General features: G+C 48.7%; 1 long non-coding RNA gene across 1 annotated transcript; it reads right to left on the bottom strand.

Annotated features, from left to right (window-relative positions):
* Positions 1–565: 565 nt before the first annotated feature.
* Positions 566–19,970, bottom strand: LOC140687038 (uncharacterized). The gene is made up of 2 exons (XR_012061061.1): positions 19,744–19,970; positions 566–5,399 (listed from the first exon to the last, which is right to left on the bottom strand). It is a non-coding gene; the product is annotated as an uncharacterized lncRNA (long non-coding RNA).
* Positions 19,971–19,992: the final 22 nt, after the last annotated feature.

Below are 19,992 nucleotides of genomic sequence, written 5' to 3'. Positions count from 1 at the left end.
TGGTGGAGAGGAATGGAGTGGACCGTGTGGCTGGCCAGGCCCCAGGCAGCGGCTGGCTGGAGGGAGGCCTTAGGGCCAGGTTGAGGGAGGGTGAGGGACGGGAACTCACCCCAGTCAGGGCATGCTTTCTTTTTCTTTGGTTTTCAATGAGGTCAGATTCACATAATACAAAATTAACTATATCTGAATTGTATGATTTGGTGACATTTAGTATGTGAATGACATTTGAAACCAGCACCTCTGTCTAGTTCCAAGACATCCTCAGTCTCCAGAAGGAGACCCTGCCCCTCCCACCCTCCTTCTGTCCTCGGTGACCACTGGTCTGCTTTGTCTCTGGATTTACCACTTGTGGACGTTTGATAGAAGTGGAATCACACAGTACGTGGCCTACCGTGTTCATTTTTTTTCTCTTAACGTAGTGTTTTTGAGGCTCATCCACATTGTAGTGTCAGTGCCTCAGTTCTTTTTTGTGGCTGAATTATTACCCCAGTGTGTGGATGGACTACGTTCTGTTTATCCATTCATCTTGAGGTGGATGTTTGGGTTATTTCCACCTTTTCACTCGTTCTTCTTTTTAACATTTTTATTGATTTATAATCATTTTACAATGTTGTGTCAAATTCCAGTGTAGAGCACAATTTTTCAGTTATACACGAACATATATATATTCATTGTCAGTTTTTTCTCTGTGAGCTACCATAAGATCTTGTGTATGTTTCCCTGTGCTATACAGTATAATCCTGTTTATCTATTCTACAATTTTGAAATCCCAGTCTATCCCTTCCCATCCCCCGCCCATTTGGCAACCACAAGTTTGTATTCTATGTCTATGAGTCTATCTCTGTTTTGTATTTATGCTTTTTTTTTTAAGATTCCACATATGCGCGATCTCATATGGTATTTTTTTTTCTTTCTGGCTTACTTCACTTAGAATGACATTCTCCAGGAGCATCCATGTTGCTGCAAATCCTTTTCACTCTTGAGAACAGTGCTGCTCTGAACATTCCTGTACAACTTTTTGTTTGAATATCTGTTTTCAGTTCTTTTGTGTATATTCCTAGGGGTGGCTTTTGTAGATTATAAGTTAATTCTATGTTTATCTTTTTGAGGATCTGTCAAACTGTCTTCCAAAGTGGCTGCAACATTTCACATTTCCATCAGTAATATACTAGGGTTCCAATTTCTCCATATCTTTGCCAACTTGTTATGTCCATTTTTTTGATAACAGCTATTCTAACAGATGCGAAATGACCCCTCCCTGTGATTTTGATCTGCAGGTCCCTGACGGCTAGTAATGTTGTGTGATTTGTGTATCTTCTTTGGAGGAAAGTCTGCTCAAGTCCTTTGTCCATTTTAAATTTGGTTTATTTACCTTTTTGTTGCTGAGTTGTAAGAGCGCTTTATATATTCTGGAGACAAGACCTCTTATCAGACATACAATTTGCAAATATTTTCTCCCATTCTGTACGTTGTCTTTTTACTTTCTTGATAGTGTCCTTTGAAGCACAAAAGTTTAAATTTTGATGAAGTCTAATTTATTTATATTTTTGTTTTATTGCCTGTGTTTTTGGTGCCATACCCAAGAAATCATTGCCAAGTCCAATGCCAGTAAACACACGAAAAGATGTTCAATGGCTGTCCCATTAGGCACCCCACCAGCAGTGAATGAAAGTTCCTGTTACAACTGCTAATTAACAAAACTTAATTCAATACAGATTTTATTCATTTCCAATGTTAATTTAAGTCAGCATTTTTTGCTCCACCATCGAGTTTTTTCCATACATTTCTTTTTTTCCCCACACATTTCTAATACAGTTTGATTCTGTGTCACATTGCATAGTCCATCCTATGACACTCCTTAATCCATATTCTGGTCCCCTTGACATGGATGTACCCCAGTTTGCTTATGCATTCATCTATTAAAGGACATCCTGATCTCTTCAAGTTTTTACCCACTGTGAGTAAAGCTGCTATGCATAATTACAGCCTTGTTTGCATTTGGACATAAGTTTTCAAAGCATTTGCTGGAAGCAAGATTGTTGGATCCCAAGGTGAGACTTGTTTAGCTTTGGGGGAAACCGCCCACCTGTCTTATGAAGTGGCTGTACGTGCATTCCACCAGCAATGAAGGAGAGTTCTTGTTCCTCACCACCAGCAACTGGTATTTTCATATTTTTGGAGTTTAGCAGTTCTAATAGGTGTGCTGTGATAGCTCATGATTTTAATCTGTAATTCCTTAATAGTGCAGGATGCTGAGCGTATCTGTACGTCTTCTTTGGCTAGGCACCTGTTCAGATCTTTACCCACTTTTATGGGGTTGTTTTAGAGTTCTTTGTATATTTTGAGTCCAAATCCTTTATCAGATATGTGCTTCACAAATATTTTTCTCTCAGTTTGTGGCTTGTCTTTTGGTTTTTTTGAATAACGTCTTTCCTAGAGTAGAAATCTTTAATTTTGTAAAGTCTGTTATATTCCTTGTTTTTCTGTTGTAAGTTGGCTTTCTGTGTTGTGTGATAAAACTCAAAGCTCATGATCTACATGACTGAACCCAAGGTCATGTAAATGTTCTTCCATGTTTACCTCTATAATTTCAATAGTTCTGCATTTCAAATTTGTCTATCGATAATTTTGAGTGAGTTCGGTATAAGTCATAAGGCTTACGGCTACACTCACTTCATTCCATACGGTCTCCCATTAATTGTTCCTTAACTATTTTTGGAGACGTTAAGGGACATTGTCTCCATTTCAGTTTGAATTTCCAGTTTAATGGATTCAGCACTTCTGCCAGCAGGGGGCAATGTCTCCACTGGACTGTGAACTTGGCCCTGCTCTCTCTGCACTGACCACAGGGTGGCGCTGAGCCTGCACCTCTTACCCATGTGGCTTCCACCATGGACTTGGCTCTGTGCTGAGGAGCTGTCTCTCCTCAGGCCCCACCAGGGCTGCGCTCTGGGGAAAAACTGCAGGTCAGCGTCTATGCAACAGGAGCTCAGTCTCCTTAGGATTCTGGGGCTGTGGCTTCAGGACAAGGCGGGGCTGCGTCCATGCTGACAGAAGCTGGATTTCCTGATGACCCTGGTGCTTCCAGGAGGAAAAGCTGAGGACAAGTGGGGAGAAGCTCCCTGTGTGCAGCTGACTGCTGGGGGGTCGGGTGAGTCCATCTTCAGACGACCCAGGTGGGCTTGGGGTGTGGAAAACTGGGGTTTTATCTGTTTTGTGTCTGGTGTAGACAGCACGTGGCATGTGGTGTCCTCTTTTCCCAGCACTTCCTGCTGAGGGCGCTGTCCTTCCCCTTGGGGTGTTCCGGCCACATAGGTGTAGGTTTATTTCTGGGCTCTGTGTTCTGTTCCTCTGCTCCACGTGCCTGTTTTCATCCCAGTTCCACACTGTTTTGGTGACCGTAGCTTCGTATTGTAGTGTGAAGTCAGGAGATGCCTCCAGCCTGTTCTTTCTTAGGCCACTTTGGCTATTCGGGGTCCTTTGTGGTTCCACACAAATATTAGGGTGATTCGCTCTATTTCTGTGAATAATGCCATTGGGATTTTGATAGGGATTGTATTCACTGTTTATACAGTCCTTAAGGGTAGAATGGACATTTTAACAAAATTAATTCTTCCATCCATGAGTTCGGGGTATCTTTCCATTTATTTGTGTCTTTTTCAATTTCTTCATCAATGTTTCAAAGTATTCAGCGTGCAGGGCTTTCATGGCCTTGGTTAAATTTACTCCTAGGTATTTTGTTCTTTTTGATGCAATTATAAATAGGACTGTTTTCTTTCTCTTTCTGATGGTTCATTATTAGTGTTTAGAAATGCAGATGATTTCTGTGTATTGATTTTGAAACTTCTGAATTCATTTATTATTTCTAATTGGTTTGTGGTAGAATGATGTGAAAAATTGGAATTAAAAAAAATACCACTGTTTCTACCACACCCAGGTCATCCACAGCACAGAAGAGAGTGGATCCTCATAAAGCCTTTCCACAGTGCCTCTAAATTGTGTGGAGCTTGGGTGAACTGGATCCGGGTAAGGCTTGGCTTCTGTGTGGAAATCTGCTGTTTTCTTAGCATTTCTGGCATGGTATTGACATGGTGTCTTGAAAAGTAATTTACTTTCCAGTAATTTCAAACGTACAGACAACTTTACCTCCATAAAAACAAGTCTTGTATGTTGATGAAATATATTCCTGGATAGAAATATTGATGTTATTGGAAATGGAAGTGGTTTCATGAATTATTTTTCAGATTATTTATTGTGAGTGTATACAAAAAAGATAGACTATTATGAATATGTAACTTTGCTGAATTAGTTGATTAGCTTAAATATTTTTGTGTTGATTATAGTAAGTTTTATATATGAGAGGATGTGATCTGAGTTCCCTGAATAGACACAGTTTTCTTTTTTTCCATTTACACACGTATGGCTTTTTTTCTCAAAACTGGGTAGAACTTCCAGTATACTGTAACAGCGGTGAAGGCCAGGTTTCAGGCTTTGCTCCTGACTCAAGAATTAAATCCTTCTGTCTTTAACATTGAACATGTTTGCCCTAGCTTTGTGTACTACTATTTCCATATAGAACTAGACCAGGGTCACACAGAACTCAGGAGTTGAGCTGGACATTGTGTTTCTGGCCCCTCCCTCCCCCATCCTGGGCATAATGTGGTATGGTATCTGTATCTTCTCTGGCCAGGTGTCCATTCAGATCTTTCCCTATTTGGAATAGGGTTGTTTGCATTAGAGTTCTTTGCATATTTTGAGACAAAATCTTTCTGAGACATGTGCTTGCAAATAATTTTACTCCTAGTGTGTACTTGTATTCCAATGTCCTGAACAACATCTCTCACAGAGTAGAAACATTTCATTTGATAAAGTCCATAGTATTGCTTATTTTCCTTTGTAGATTGCCTTTTTGTGTCGTGTGTTGAAACTCAAAGCTTAGGTTCTACGTGACCAAATCCGAGATTATGTTGACTTTCTTCCATGTTTTCTTCTATATTTTATGGAGTTTTGCGTGTCAAATTTGTCTCTAAAAACGTTTGAGGGAATGTGGTATAAGACAAGGTTTGCAGCCTCATTCACTGCATTCCATGTGATCAGCAGTGAATGGTTCCTTAACTATTTTAAAGAAGTTATGGATGGTTGGCTTTCTTTCAGTTTGAATTTCCAAAGCTGAGTGGACTCAGCAGGTGCGCTAGCAGGGGGCATGGTCTCCAGTGAAGTGTGAGCAAGGCCTGACCTGCACATTTCCAACTGACTGCAGGGCGATGCTGAGCCCACCTCTCTGAAACACTGCATGGTGGTTCCACCTGGGCCTGGCCCTGCGTGCAGCTGAAAGCAGTTCTGCCTCCTTCAGACAGCCTGGGCTTGGGCTTTGCCAATGCAGAATCTCAGCATCTAGGCTGGAAATCAAATGACAGCATGAAGTTCTAGCTGGACACTAGGCCACCTGCAAACATCGAAACTGAGACCTACCCTCTCCTGCTTAAAAGCATAGATTGGCGTGTTGCGCAGCCAAGTTCGAGCAGAGCTAGCACCAAGTTAAGACCTCCTGGGTGTTCTCAGAGCCTCTGAGAGAGACCTGAAATCAGAACAGCTTTCTCAGTCACATGTTCAGAACACGGGAGAGTCCGTGTTCTCTCCCGTTACATCTGTCAGCACCCCCCCCCCGATATCACATCACAGACAACTCTGGCAAACACTACTGTGGGAGTGAAGACCTTGGCTCTGGAACCAGATGTGGGTTCTGGCTGTGTGACTTGGCCAAGCTGCTGTCCCTCTCTGTGCCTCTGCTTCCTGCTATCAGACGGAATAATTGCACCTCTCCCAGTGGGGTGTTAGGAATGAGAGTGAGGTTATGCAGGCAAAGAGCTGGGCACCCGGTAAGTCTCACAAAAGTTCATGATTAGAGTTGTTATAGAGACTTTCTGATCATTGTCCAACGCCAACTTTGTTCTTTTCTTTAAACAAAGGAAGAAACAAAGACCAGAGAGGAAAAGCAACTTGGCCAATGTCATACAGCCAGCCAGCGATAATCAAGATTAGCAGTCAGTCCCCTGTCTCCATCAAAGATCCTTGTATACCAACTCCACAGTGGGACCTGAGCAGCTAAGAGCCCAAAAGTTTCATTCCACCCACACTCAAGTACTTAGTGTGTGCCTGGCCCAGTACTGCACACAGATACAGCCTTGCCCTCTGAGAGTTTACCCCCAGACTCGGAGGAAACCAGCATTTACAGAAATAGTCATGAGACTGAGGCAGGTATGACCAAGGGAGCCTCCTGACTGGCTGGGTGGGGACGAGGGTGGTCAAGGAAGGCTTCCTGGAGGAGGTGGTGGTGGCTGGGATCTGAAGGATGAAGAGGAGTCTAGGGTTTGTGGGCAGAAGGCTCCAGTGAGGAAAGGCCACAAAAGAGGCAGGTCCTAGACATGTCCCTTGGGGTGTGGCCAGGGCAGGGCTCTTGACCCTCAAGCAGAGGGGGCTACCAGCTCTTCAGAGTGGAATTCCTCAAATCAAGGCCTGGGACGCACCTACGGTGACATGAAACATTAAGATTCCCGAGCCCTAATCCAGACCCTCTGAATCTGGATCTCCAGGGCAGGACCCAAGAAGCTGTATCATTATTGCTGTTATTTTTACAGGCTCCCCAGGGGACCCTGCTACCCTCCAGGGTTTCAGCGCCAACACTGCAGCTATACTGGAGTCGGGGGGAGTCAGAGAGGTGTGCTGAAACAGGCCAGCACACAGAAGCTGTGAGTCTGTCCAGCCATGTCCCAAAACTTGCCTGAGGGTCTGCTCTGTGCCAGGCCTGGACACACAGGAACTCGGGGAGGGGAAGTGGGAAGGAGGGGAGTCTTAGGGAATAAGACCCAGGACACACCCTCTGCAAAGTCAACCAAAGAGGGAGTCTTTCTCAAAGTGGGGTCCCAGGAACCCCAGTCCTATAAATTACCCCTGAAATGAAGGCTTTGTCAGTCAAGGTGGTTAGGAAAACCCAACCCCGCAATACATTCATGAGCCAATAAAGGCTCTGAGAAGTCCTGCAGTGGAGAAAGCTGGTATTTAGTGAGTGTCCAGGAAGGCTCAGAAAAGGACGTTGTTGATGGAGGATCTGAGTGAGGCGAGGTAAGGCTGCCAGGTCATGGGCCGACCCCCATCGCCTGCATCCCAGGCTGAGCAGACCCCATGGGGACAGTGAGCACTTCTGCCCCTCAGCCCTACCCCAGCCACTCACCATCAGCCTGGCCTCACCAGTCAGACGTGGTGAGTCTCAACCAAAAAATTTAACCCATGATGGTTTGGGCCACGACTGGGAACCTGCAGGGTGGGTCAGGTGGGGGACTTTGCTCCTCTGGAGCTCATACCGGCTCCACCTCAGGGCAAGGCCAGTGCCCAAACCAGCTGGATAGGGCAGGTTTGAGAAAGCACCTTCTGGATCCCTCCCTGGCCCGCCCGTTATTCTAGCTGAAGCCCAGCACTAGAAGGGACCCGGGGTGAGGGGACAGCCAGCCCCAGGGACCTGGTAGTCCTGCTGGAGAACAAAGGACAGCTCAGCAGGAGCTTATGGTCAGACAGGCGTTGGTTCCAAGTCCTGTTAGGCCACTTACTGCTTGGACCATCCCAGGCAAGCACCTTACCCTCAAGATGCCTCAGTCTGTCACCTGAGAGCGACAGCAGAGTCATTATGGTAATTTGACACTTATTGCACACACCTAACCAGACAGCAGACACATTCATGGGCATTACTTTGACAGCATCCTCACTATAAGCCCCTGGGGGAGGTTTGTCTGCCCCTTTACAGACGAGGCAAGTAAGGTTCAGAGATGACAAGGCACCTGCCCAGGGTCACACAGCTTATGAATGGGAGCCAGGATCGTCTCCTCAGACAGTCTTGTTCCAGAGGCCACATGATCAAACACTGGGCTACAGCTACTCATAGGGGTGCTGAGAAGAGCCAACAAACAGCAACCACCACCATCACCACAGTAGTATGAGCTCACATTTACTTTCTACAGCCAGGCTCCCTGCTCCCTTCTTAATCTTCATTACCACCTCAGGTAGGTGGTGGCCAAGTGGGTGATCATATTATTATCTCCACTTTACTGATGTGAAAATGGAGGACCAGAGAGGTTCAGTAACTTTCCCAAAGTCACACAGCATTTAAATGTCAGTGCCAGAATTCTAACCCAGGCAGGCCCCAGAGACCAGGCTGGTTAACAACACCACGTGACAGTCCTGCTGGGCTGCCACCCCACCACAGGTGCTCAACAGATTCACTTAAAGGCCACATGCCCCAAACCCCAATGGGATACCATCGCTCACCCACTAGGATGGCAATAATCAAATAGACAATAACAATTGTTGGCAAGGATGTGGAGAAATCAGAACTCGCACACACTGCTGACTGGACTGTAAAATGGTACAGCCGCTTCGGAAAACAGTCTTAAAGTTGGTAAACATCAAGGTGCCCACGACCCAGCAATTCTACTTGACATCTGCCCAGGAGAGATGAAAACACAGGTCCACACAAAGACTTGTACACAAATGTTCACAGCAGGACTACTTACAAGAGACAGAAAGTGGAAACAACATGTTCAACTGATGAATAGATACAATGTGGACCATGCACAGAATGGTATACAATTCTGCCAAAAAAATGAATGCAATGCTGATACACACTACAGTATGGGGAAACCCTGAAACCACAAATGCTAAGTGAAAGAAGCCAGACACAAAAGGTCACATATTGAATGATTCCAGTTATATGAAATGTCTAGAATAGGCAAATTCATAGAAGCAGAAAGTAGACTCGTGGTGGCCAGGGGCTGGGGTAGGGTTGGGGATTAGGTGGGGAGTGAGTGCTAAAGGGTGTGGGTTTCTAAGGTGATGAAATGCTCTAAAATTGATTATAGTGATGGTTGATAATTCAGTGAATATACTAAAAAACATTGAATTGTACACTTTAAATGAGTGAACTCTATGGTATGTGAGTTATATCTCAAAGCTGTTACCAAAAACATTGGCAAGTGCCATTTAAAAGTGATAGGGGTTTCCTTCTTCCCCCACCCCCTTGAATGGGTCCCGCCTTTTATCCTGTTTTCCGTGGAGGCTGGGACAGCTCCACCTTATGCCCAACAGCCTGGAAGATGCTGGTTAACACTCAACAGAGGGTTGACCATGTGCCCGGCTGGTGCCAAGCAAATCACAGAAAGATTAGCTCATTTAATCCTAACACCCCGTGAAGTAGCACTGCTCTCCCACTTTACAGATGGGGAAACAGAGGCACGGAGCAACTAGATAACTTGGCCCCGGTCCCACTGCCAGAAAGCGGGGTGGAGCTGGGATTCCAATCCAGGCCTGTGGAGCACAGTCTCAGCACTTCTGCCTTTTGGGTTTGGAGTCCTGAATGAGAGGCCCCAAAGGGTCCTGCATTCCCCGCCCCCATCCAGCTGGCCACGGGAGCGGACCTGTGTCCCCCTGAGAGCTGCAGAGCCCTGTGCCAGGAGCACAGGAATGCGGGCAGGTCGGGCACCAGCAGGGAGGGGGCGCAGATCCCAAGAGGGCCGGGAACTGGCTGGGCCGGTCCAGCTTTTCACCTCGCTAGCGAGCCACACCAAGGCAGCCAGAAGAGGCCCCTGGGGACCGCCAGCCTGGCTGACGAAGGCCCAGATCCAGCCCTTCCCTCTCAACCTCTTCTCAGTCCTGTCCCAGCCACGGACACGAAAGTCTCCTGGCTGAGCCAAGAAAGCTGAGATGCCCCTGCCCACCTTAGAGAAGGGAAGGGACCAGGGAGGCAGATCAAAGTGACACGCTGGGAGAAGGACATATCCAGCCTCCCTCCATTTACTCAGGAGTTTAACACAGACATAGGTGCTGAGGGCAGTGGCCAAGGGCACTAGAAGGTGCCCCTGAAGTCATCCAGCCCCACCTGCTCATTACACAGATGGGCAGACAGAGGCCCTCTGAAGTGAAGGCACCCGCCCAAGGTCACACAGGGGGCAGCTGGTGTCTGGAGCCAGATAGGGTTCAAATCCTGACTGCACCAAACATCAGTGTAACCTTGGAGGAGCTACTTTATATTTCTGGGCCTTGGTTTTATCATCTGTCAAATGGGTGAGATACATCTTCTCTAGGTAAGTGAAGTGGGAAGGGAAGGGTCAGAGTCAGTTCCAGAAACACTGGAATCAGGTTTCGAAGACCACTCTGGGACTCGAGGACTGAGCTGGAGGTTCAGAGCAGCCTCTAGGGGCCCAAAAACGGATTAGACATCATATAAGTTCATGAGCCCGGCACACCGGAGACACTCCATAAATATTCATTCTAATCACCTACTGTTGGACCAACAGACGTTCTTCAAAGTCCAATGACCCCCATTCCTGGGCTCTCAGATGTCTGCCTGTGATCCCTCAACAGATAAAGCACATTCTTTACTAGGTGTGTTTCCCCTAACAAACTAATAGCCCTAGGTAATAATCTCACAGTAGCTCAGGCTGGTTCATTTCAGCCCACCTTGTCAGAGTTATAAACCCCACCACTCTTCACAGACCCTAAACCTCTCACCTCACCTACAGCCAATCAGAGCCCTGTGCACAAGCCGATCAGGCGCCTTGTGACCTGACCTTGTAAAACACCCCAGTAACCGGCCGTTGGGGCTCACACAGGCACCTCTTGCCTGTGTGGCCCGCTGTTGCCTATGGCAGCGTACCCTAATAAACTCCCTTCTATTCTCATGTTTTATCTCTGGTGAATTCTCTTACCAACCTGTGCCTCACCTTGTCGCTGACCAGCCGCCCTGGTGTGCCCACACCGCCTTCCACATTCAAGGAGCCCCGTAAATGGTGACAATGACCATTCATTCACGAACACATATCCACTGTGTTTTACTCCCCACAGGGGTTGCCATTCACAACAAAGCTGACTCCTTACATTGGTCCCTGGTCTGTGTACAGGGTTCCGCCATGGTCCCCCTTTCTCTCCTGGGGACTCCTGCTGGCCAGCGGCGCCTGGTCTTGTAAAACAGATTCCTTCTGAAAAACAGTAACTTCACAGCACGAGGACAGCAAGGTGAACACCGCCAGGGAGAAGGTGCATCCACGCAGTGGAATCCAGACGCCGGCACCATGGAGAACACATCCCTCCCTCGGAATCCTCCCCAGTAATGCACAACCTCCATCTCATGGCTGGGAGCTGGCAGACAAACCCAAATTGAGGGGTGTTCTACGAAATACTTAACGAGACCTCACCAAGTGACCAGTCACAAAAGACAAGGCCGAGAAACTGTCAGGCAGGAAGAGACGAGGGAGACGTGACGACTAAATGCAACCTGGGGTCCTGGAACAGAAAGAGGACATCGAGGGGACTGGGGAGACAGACCAAAGTTCATAGTTTAGTTTTTTAAAAAAAGGTTTCTCCTAGGATTTCTGGTCAAGACAGTAGAGTGGTGGGACCACGAGCTCGCCTCTCCTCATGACTACAGCAAAACCACAACTGACTGCTAAACAATCATTGGGAAAAAAGACTCAAACCTAGCAAAAAAGATCTTCAACTGGAAACATAAAGAGGGAAACACAGGGGGACTGTAGGAGGGGTGTGCTCACGATATAATCGGGCCCCATACCCCTTGGGTGGGCGACTCACAAGCTGAAGAACAATTGAGCCGCAGAGGCCCTCCCACGGCAGTGAGAGCTCTGAGCCCCACGTCAGGCTCCACAGCCCAGGGTCCTGGCATTGGGAGGAGGAGATACCAGGACATCTGGTTTTGAAGGCCAGTGGGGCTTAGCCCCAGAAGCCCCATGGGACTGGGGGAAACAGAGACCTCATTCTCTTGGGAAGTGTACACTGAATCTTGCATGCGCCAGGTCCAAGGGTAGAGGCAGTGATTTCATAGGAACCTGGGTCAGACCTGCCTGCTGGTTCTGTAAGGTCTCCTTGGGGGGCAGGGGATAGCTGCGGCTCACCCAGGGGACACAAAAGCTGGTGGCGGAAGAGTGTTCATCTACATGAGCTTTCCTGAGGCTGACATCTTGATTGGACCATTAGCACCAAGACCCAGCCCCACCCAACAGCCTGTAGGCTTAAGTGCTGGGAAGCCTCAGGCCAAACAACAAACTGGGTGGGAACACAGCCCCATGCATCAGCAGACTTCCTGAGCCACAAACTGCCTCTAGACAGGACCCTAGATAAGGCCCTACCACCAGAGGACCAGGACCAAGCTCCACCCAGAAGTGGGCAGGCACCGACTCCTCCTGCCAGGAAACCTGCATAAACCTCTAGTCCAGCCTCATCCACCAGGGAGCAGATACCAGAAGTAAGAAAACAACAACCCCAAAGCCTGTGGAAGGAATCCACAAACACAGGCCAGACTCTACAGTGGGATGGGCTGGACGCTGCCCCTTGGGTGACAAGAGAGGAACGTATTGCTGGGATGCACAGAACATCTCCCAGAGGGCCACCTCTCCAAGATCGAGAAACATAACTGACCTACCTAAAAATACAAACAGAAATCTAGACAATATGAGGAGGCAGAGGAACATCTCCCAGCCCAAGGCACAAGACAAAATCCCAGAAGAAGAAATACGTGATGAGGAGACAGGCAATTTATCTGAGAAAGAGGTTAGAGTGATGATGGCAAAGATGTTCAGAGGAGTATAGAAGCACAGAGCAAAGTTTTTAGCAAAGAGCTGGAAAATATAGAGAACACCCAGAGCTGGAGAATAAAATCACTGAAATGATTAACACACTAGAAGGAACCAAGAATAGACTAAATGAGGCAGAAGAACGGATGGATCAGTGAGCTAGAAGACAGATTAGTGGAAATCACTACTGCAGAACAGAAAAAAGAAAAAAGAATGAAAGGAAATGAGGATCGTTTAAGAGAGCTCTGGGACAACATGAAGCGCACTAATGTTCACATTATAGGGGTCCCAGAAAGAGCAAAAAGGACCTGAGAAAATTTTTGGAGAGATTATCACTGAAAACTTCCCTAACTTGGGAAAGGAAACAGTCACCCAAGTCCAGGAAGCACAGAGAGTTTCACACAGGATCAACCCAAAAAGGAGCACACCAAGGCACACAGGAATCAAACCGACAAAACCTAAGGATAAGGAGAAAAATAATAAAATCAGCAAGGGAAAAGCAACAAATAACACACAAGGGAACTCCCATAAGGTTATCAGCTGACTTTTCAGCAGAAACTCTATAGGCCAGAAAGGACTGGCATGATATATTTGAAGTGATGAAAGGGAAAAATTTACAACCAAGAATACTCTATCCAGCAAGGCTCTTACTCAGACTTGATGGAGAAATCAAAAGCTTCACAGATAAACAAAAGCTAAAAAAATTCAGCACCACCAAACCAGCTTTACAACAAATGTTAAAGGAACTTCTCTCGTCATCAAACCACATGAAAAGAGAAAAAAAAGAAGAGGGAAAAAAAGACCTACAAAAGATTGCTTTGGCAATTAGGGGTCTTTTATGGTTCCATATACATTTTGGAATTGTTTGTTCTAGTTCTGTGAAAAATGTCAATTTTGACAGGGGTTCCACTGGATCTGTAGATTGCTTTGGGTAGTATGGCCATTTTTGGTAATGTTGATTCTTCTAATCCAAGAGCACAAGATATCTTTCCATTTCTTTGTATCATCTTCACCTCCTTCATCAGTGTTTTACAGTTTTCAGAGTGTAGGGTAACCTCCTTGGTTAAGTTTACTTCTAGGTATGTTGTTGTTTTTGATGCAATGAAAATGTTTATGCCAGCTATAAAATTGTGGTTTTTGAAGTGACAAAAAAAAAGTGAATGAAGGGCCGCAAATGGCAAGATATCCTTTTTTTGGGTGAGTTGTATTCCATTGCATATATACATTATATCTTCTTCATCCATTCATCTATTGATGTGCACCTGGGATGCGTCCATATCTTGGCAATTATAAATGGTGCTGCTGTTAATAGTGAGGTGTATGTATCCTTTTGAATTAATGTCTTTGTTTTTCTCGGATATATGCCCAGGAGTGGGATTTTTCAGCCACACTCCATATTGTTTTCCATGGTGGCTGCACCAATTTACATTCCCACCAACAGCATACAAGGGTTCCCTTTTCCCCACACCCTTGCCAGCATTTGTTATTTGTGTTCTTTTTGATGATGGCCATTCTGACAGGCGTGAGATGGTGTCTCACTGTGATTTGGACTTGCGTTTCCCTGATGTTAGTGATGTTGAGCAACTTTTCATGTTCCTGTTGGCCATTTGCATTTCCTCTTTTGGAAAAATGTCTGTTCAGTTCTTCTGCCCATATTTTAAATGGGATGTTTGTTTGTTTGTTTGTTTGCTTTTTAATTTAAGTACAGTTGATTTAAAATGGTGTATTAGTTTCTGGTGTACAGCATGGATGGACTTGGTGGGCATTATGCTACATGAAATAAGTCAGACAGAGAAAGACAAATACTGTAAGATATCATTTACATGTAGAGTCTAAAAACATATAACAAACTAGTGAATATAACAGAAAAGAAGCAGACTCACAGATGTAGAGAAGGAACTAGTGGTCACCAGTGAGGAGAGGGAAGGAGGAGGGGCAAGATGGAGGTGGAGGAGTAAGAGGTACAAATTATCAGGTATAAAATAAACTACAAGCATGTATTGTACACAATGGGGAATATGGCCAATATTTTATAGTAACTATAAATGGAGTGTAACCTTTAAAAATTGTGAATCACTATACTGTATACCTGTAACATATAATACTGTATATCAACTATAATTTAAAAATATGATATTGTGAAATAAACACATAAATGAATAAAGTTTTTGGAAAAAAAAAGAGCTAGGACTCAATCTCAGAGCCTCCCAAGTGTTCACAGCTTTCCCCGTTCACCGCCGGTCATTCCCTCCCCACTTCTGAGACTCTTTGTCTCCCCATCCAGAGCCCTCCTGCTGGCCCCGCATCCTTATCCCCAGGCCTTGGGCACCTTCGTCTCCTGAGGCCAGCTCCTCTTCCTCCCCCAGACCCCTTCTGTCCCTGCTGACAGGACTCAGGTGCAGGACTGTGGGCTTCCCTCCACTGTTCCCGCTGCCAGCTCCCAAGTCCATCCGGCCCCTCACCGTAAAAAACTTGAAAACTCTTGACCTAGCTCAAACATGCAGAAAAATACCTAAAGCAATCCTACCACCCAGACTCAGCTGATGTTCCCACAAGGCCAAATGTGCTTCAGATTTTGTTAAAACAAAACAAAACAAAACAAAACAAAACCAATGTTATCTTTCATTATCCCTTGAGCCCCTCCCCTGGGGTAGGGTAATTTTGGAGCTGCTGGTTTCTTCCTAAGCCTGATTTAGACTTTCAATACATATCTGTGTCTGCATCCAGAAACACTATATGGAATTCCTTTGTATGAATGTTTTTAAATGCCCACAAACGTGCTGTGTCCTTTATCAGTCTGCTTTGTTCATGCAACATGATGCCTTTGCAGGCTTGTGCTCAGGGACACACACTTTGTCCAACTCATGCCCCTAGGTGCTCCCTCTTCACCCACCCCCTCCTCCAGAAGCCTGTTGCCTCCATTATCTCGGCACTTATCTCCCGCATTGTTGCCTTGTTGCCGCTTGTGTACAGAGCACACAGAAGATGGGAGATGGAGGCAGGGGGTGGTAGGCTCTCAGCTCAAGTCCTTGAAGACCTTTCTTTCCACTAGATAGAAGCCCCACCCACCCCACTTCTTGGTGGGGGTGTGTGTGTGCCCGCACCAGCATGTGCTCCTGTGAGATGTTTCAGGGGGGTGGAGGAGAATCTTAGCAGTCCTCCATGGCTCACCCTCATTCATTCATTCACTCATTCAGCACATGGGCTGCCTCTGCCAGTCTCTGGGGGAGACACATCTTCATTCCCATCAGGTGTGTCACCAAGCAGAGTCAAATGGCACTGAGATAAGAGTGACAAGGGAGATGGATGAGACAATGGAGGAGGTGGATCTGCCCCAGCAGATAAGTTAGGGAGGGCTTCACAAGGGACAGAGACCTACTGAGGAAGAGACGTGAGTGAAGAGGGGCGGGAAGAGCACTGCAGGCAGAAGGAACAGCATTAGTAAAGGCCAAGGGGCTGGAAACAGTACGGAAAGGAGAGAGTGAGGGGAAAGCGTTTTGTGTTGTGTAAGGTGGCAGGCCCCAGGGCCTGAGAGCAAAGGGCAGCCTGGGACTGGATTAAGCAGCGGGAGACAGGACCAGATCTACATCTTACAAAGAGCTCCCTGGCTGCCATTGGGAGAAGGGACTGGGGTGATGGAGCAGAAGCAGGAACTGTGAACAGGCTACTGCAAGCGCTCAGACAGGAGGGGTCTGGTGGCCCAGCTGGGGCTGCTAGCTCTAGAGGCAGGGAAACATGGAGGAAAGGGCTGGGCTTGCCTGCCTGGAGGCAGGAAGGGGCAACAGGGGTCTCCCTCCCCAGGCTCAGGAGACTGGAAGACAGAAGACCCACCAAACACAGAGAGAACAAAGACCAAGGGCCATTTCAGTCTTCCCACTCCGAGCCAGGCCAGGGCAGACAGCAGGGAGAGTGACAGGTAGCACTGGCACCAACCTGCACAGCCCTGCCTGGGGCTGAGAGGAGCTCGGAATCCTGGCCTCACCCCTTGATGAGGAGCCTGGGAAAGAAATGCTCTCCAAGGCAGCTTCTCCCCTAGCCCCCAGGGCCCTTCTGATACCTCTCACCCTCCTTAGAGTGTCACCTAAATGGTTTGAATTGAGCTAAGCCTCTCCCCTCAAACTTCCTGTCCCCAGATGACTGCCCTGACAATGCCTGCAATGCCACCATGGCAGCCATTGTTATAGGTTCAGCTCCATTCTGTTCTGAATCTAATTTACCAGGTCTCACTTCCTCTGCCAAGAGGACTAGGAGAGTGAGGGCAAAACCACAGAGAAGAGAGGGAGAAAGAGTTTCTGGGCAGTCAGAGATTCAAACCCCAAGGATTCCACCATCTAGCCTGGGAAAGTCCCCAGAGACAGCTGCCACCAGCTCCAGGTACAGGTGGGGAGACCTAGTTTCCCTCTGCAAGAGCCCCCAGGTCCCCAGCATCGGCTACTTGTGAGCTGTGAGCCCAAGGTGACTGCCTTTACTCCTGGCCTCACTGTTACACTCTGTGAAATGGGACACCATCACCAGCCTGGCAGGCACGGGATCAGAACGAGATGCTCTAACGTCCATGGCCGTGCAAGGCGCACAGTAGATGTTGAGAAATGGCTGAGTGGATTACGCTGGTCCTAGTCACCCACACGGTGGGAGGGGGGCTTTGCTCACAGTGCCCTCCCCCAAACTGCTCAAGCTTTCCAGTTGTCACTGAGCAACGCATGCATGTGTGTCTCTCCATGTGTCTTCTTAAAGAGGGGGCCCACATGAATGCCGGGGTGAATGAATGTCCTGTCCCACTTGGGCCACAGCCTCCACAGCTGGAGGGAGACCAGCTGCCTGGGCTGCTCTGGTCTTAGCAACCTCCTTGCCCTTAACAGCAGGGTGTGGTTACCAATATTGGCTGCTATGACTTTCTGGGCACTCACGGTGAGCCTGGTCTGTGGTCGGGCCCATCACCTGCATTCCCTAGCGACCTCACCAGCTGGGGGTTGCCGCATCACTCCCATTTCACAGGTGAGGAAACTGAGGCTCAGAGGTGTGACAGAACCTGCCTAAGGTCACACAGTTCAGGATGCAGAGCTGGGGCTTGACCTCACACCTGGATGACATCAAACTCTAAGCTCTTAACCACCCAGGGTACCCCAGGCGGCTTCTAGTAGGACATGTGCCCCTTTCACCAGCCCTCAAAGCCTTGGGCGCTGCCTCCCCAACAGGGTCCCCTCACTGGGACTGGGCCATTCTTGCAGCACTTTGCCCGGGTGAGGTTGGGAAGTGAGGCCAGGCTGCTGGGTGTTTACTGGGACCCAGGTCTGGGTGGATGGGCAAAATTAGTCCCATTTTACAAATGGGGAAGCTGAGGCTCACAGTGAGGCCAGATTTCTTGGCCAAAATCAAATACAGGCAGAATTCACTCTAACTTCAGAGGTGGATCTAACCAATCCACTCCCCATGCCAGGTCAAACACCTCCTCAGGAAGTCCTCCCTGACCTCCCAGGTCTCCACCCTAACCCTGACAGCCCTCACTTCAGACAGGGAGCACCAGAGCCGTCAGGCTGGAGACCTCGTCTGTCCAGCTCTACGTCCCCTCCCCACTACCCTCGCCGGGCTCGCACCACCACCACCACGACAGCCTGTAACCACACTCACAATTAAGCATAATTCCACCAAGTGCAGGGAGACTGTCAGTGTCTCCCCCACATCCACCCCCACCCCCCAGGAACGGCACCCCTGGAGTTGTGCAGTGCACCGCCTGTCCATCACGGCATCCAGCTCAATCCCAGACACACAGGAGGCGCCTATTCACATTTATTCGATAGTTATACTCGTCGTAGCTGCCGTGGGTCGACACTTCCTATAATTCTCAACCCTTTCCCTGAATTATTTCATTTAATCCTCATGCCAACAATATTACCAGGGAAATACTATTCTTATGCCTATTCTACAGGTGAGAAAACAGAGGCTCAGAGAAGCCAAGAAGCTCCCCAGGTCACACAGCTGGGAAGCGGGGGCTGGCTGGGGCTGTACTCTCAGCCATGAGCAGGGTGGTAGGACCAAGGCCCCTCACGCCTCTCCCCGCTGAGCTGGACACTGCCCTTGGGGGCCTGCACCATCGGGCCTGACCCCTGCCATCAGCTCAGGTGTGAACACCAGCTCCCACGCCTGTCATTAGGAAGCAGGGCGAGGGGAGCAGCGGGTTCACACCCAGTTTCAGCTGCTGGCAAACAGGGAGGGGTGGTGTTCTCCAAGGGGGGCTCTCCACTCGCCCATTTCTGTTTACTTGTACAGTCCAAGTCGGGACTGCCTGGGTGTGAAGGTCACAAGTCCTGGCTCCGAGCTCCCCTTCGCTGGGGCGGGGGTGGGGGGATGCTGGCCCTGTGTAGGCACCTCCTATGTGGTAGGGGCATTCTCTCCGTTGTTACATTGGCTCCTCCCAGCCACCCCGCACAGAAGATATTAGCAACATTCCCGCTTTTTAAATGAGGAAACAGGCTGAGAGGTTCCGTGATCTGCCCACAGCAGATGTAGCAAAGCTGGGACCAGAGGCTAGGAGATCCTGCCCACCTCAATGCTGACTCTTACTGGCAACCCCGCCCTCCTCCAGACAAAGAAGCAGGCTCCCAGAAAACTGAAGGTTAAAGAATAACTTGGGGGTCAGCACCCTGTGACCAGCAACCACATCCATCTTAGAGTTATAAAGTACAGGGCTAGGCACTGGTAACACTCAAGAGATTCTTGTTGAGAAAATTGGGTAAGAGGTTACCGCCCACTCCACAGTCTGGTCCATGAACCTGTACCCACCAAGGGGAAGGGGCAGAGGGCTATGCTGGTCTGGCCAGACCACGCAGGGAAGCACCTGGCACCTACCCAGGGCTGTGACTGTGCGAGGCCACGGGTGCCCAAAGGCAGAGTCCCACGTTGGCGGTGCTTCCCAGCTCAAGGATGGCCCTCGGGCCCCGCGTTCCCGCGCGTCGCACACTCCTGGCTGGGTTCCTCGCCCTCTGGGCCCCCCAGGCCAGTGCTTCTTGGGCATCCTCGCAGCCCTCGCGACCCGGCTGTTCCCCCCACGCCCTGAGCGGCGCTTCCCAGCTCAGCGCGACCCCCAGCGAGCGACCCGCGGGCGCCTCCTCACCTGCGGGTCCGAACCGTGGGGCTGTATTTGTCTCTGTTTCTCTTCCTGAAGAGCGAGTTCACGGTGGCGCTCAGGGCGGGCGGACGGGGCGCCGGGTCGCGGCGCAGGGCTGGGCACTGGGCAGCGGCGGGCCCGGCGTGCACGGAGGGGCGAGCAGCGCGCGGAGCTGAGCGGACCGCGACGCCGGAGCCACCAGCGCGGAGCGGCCGCGGCGCCCAGTCTCTGTTCTCGAGGGGCGGGGCGCGCGCA

The sequence above is a fragment of the Vicugna pacos genome, chromosome 18, assembly GCF_048564905.1.
Source record: "Vicugna pacos chromosome 18, VicPac4, whole genome shotgun sequence".
In the NCBI taxonomy this organism is placed as follows: domain Eukaryota; kingdom Metazoa; phylum Chordata; class Mammalia; order Artiodactyla; family Camelidae; genus Vicugna; species Vicugna pacos.
Note: the sequence above shows the minus strand (reverse complement) of the source record. Positions and strands in the feature narration are given on the sequence as shown.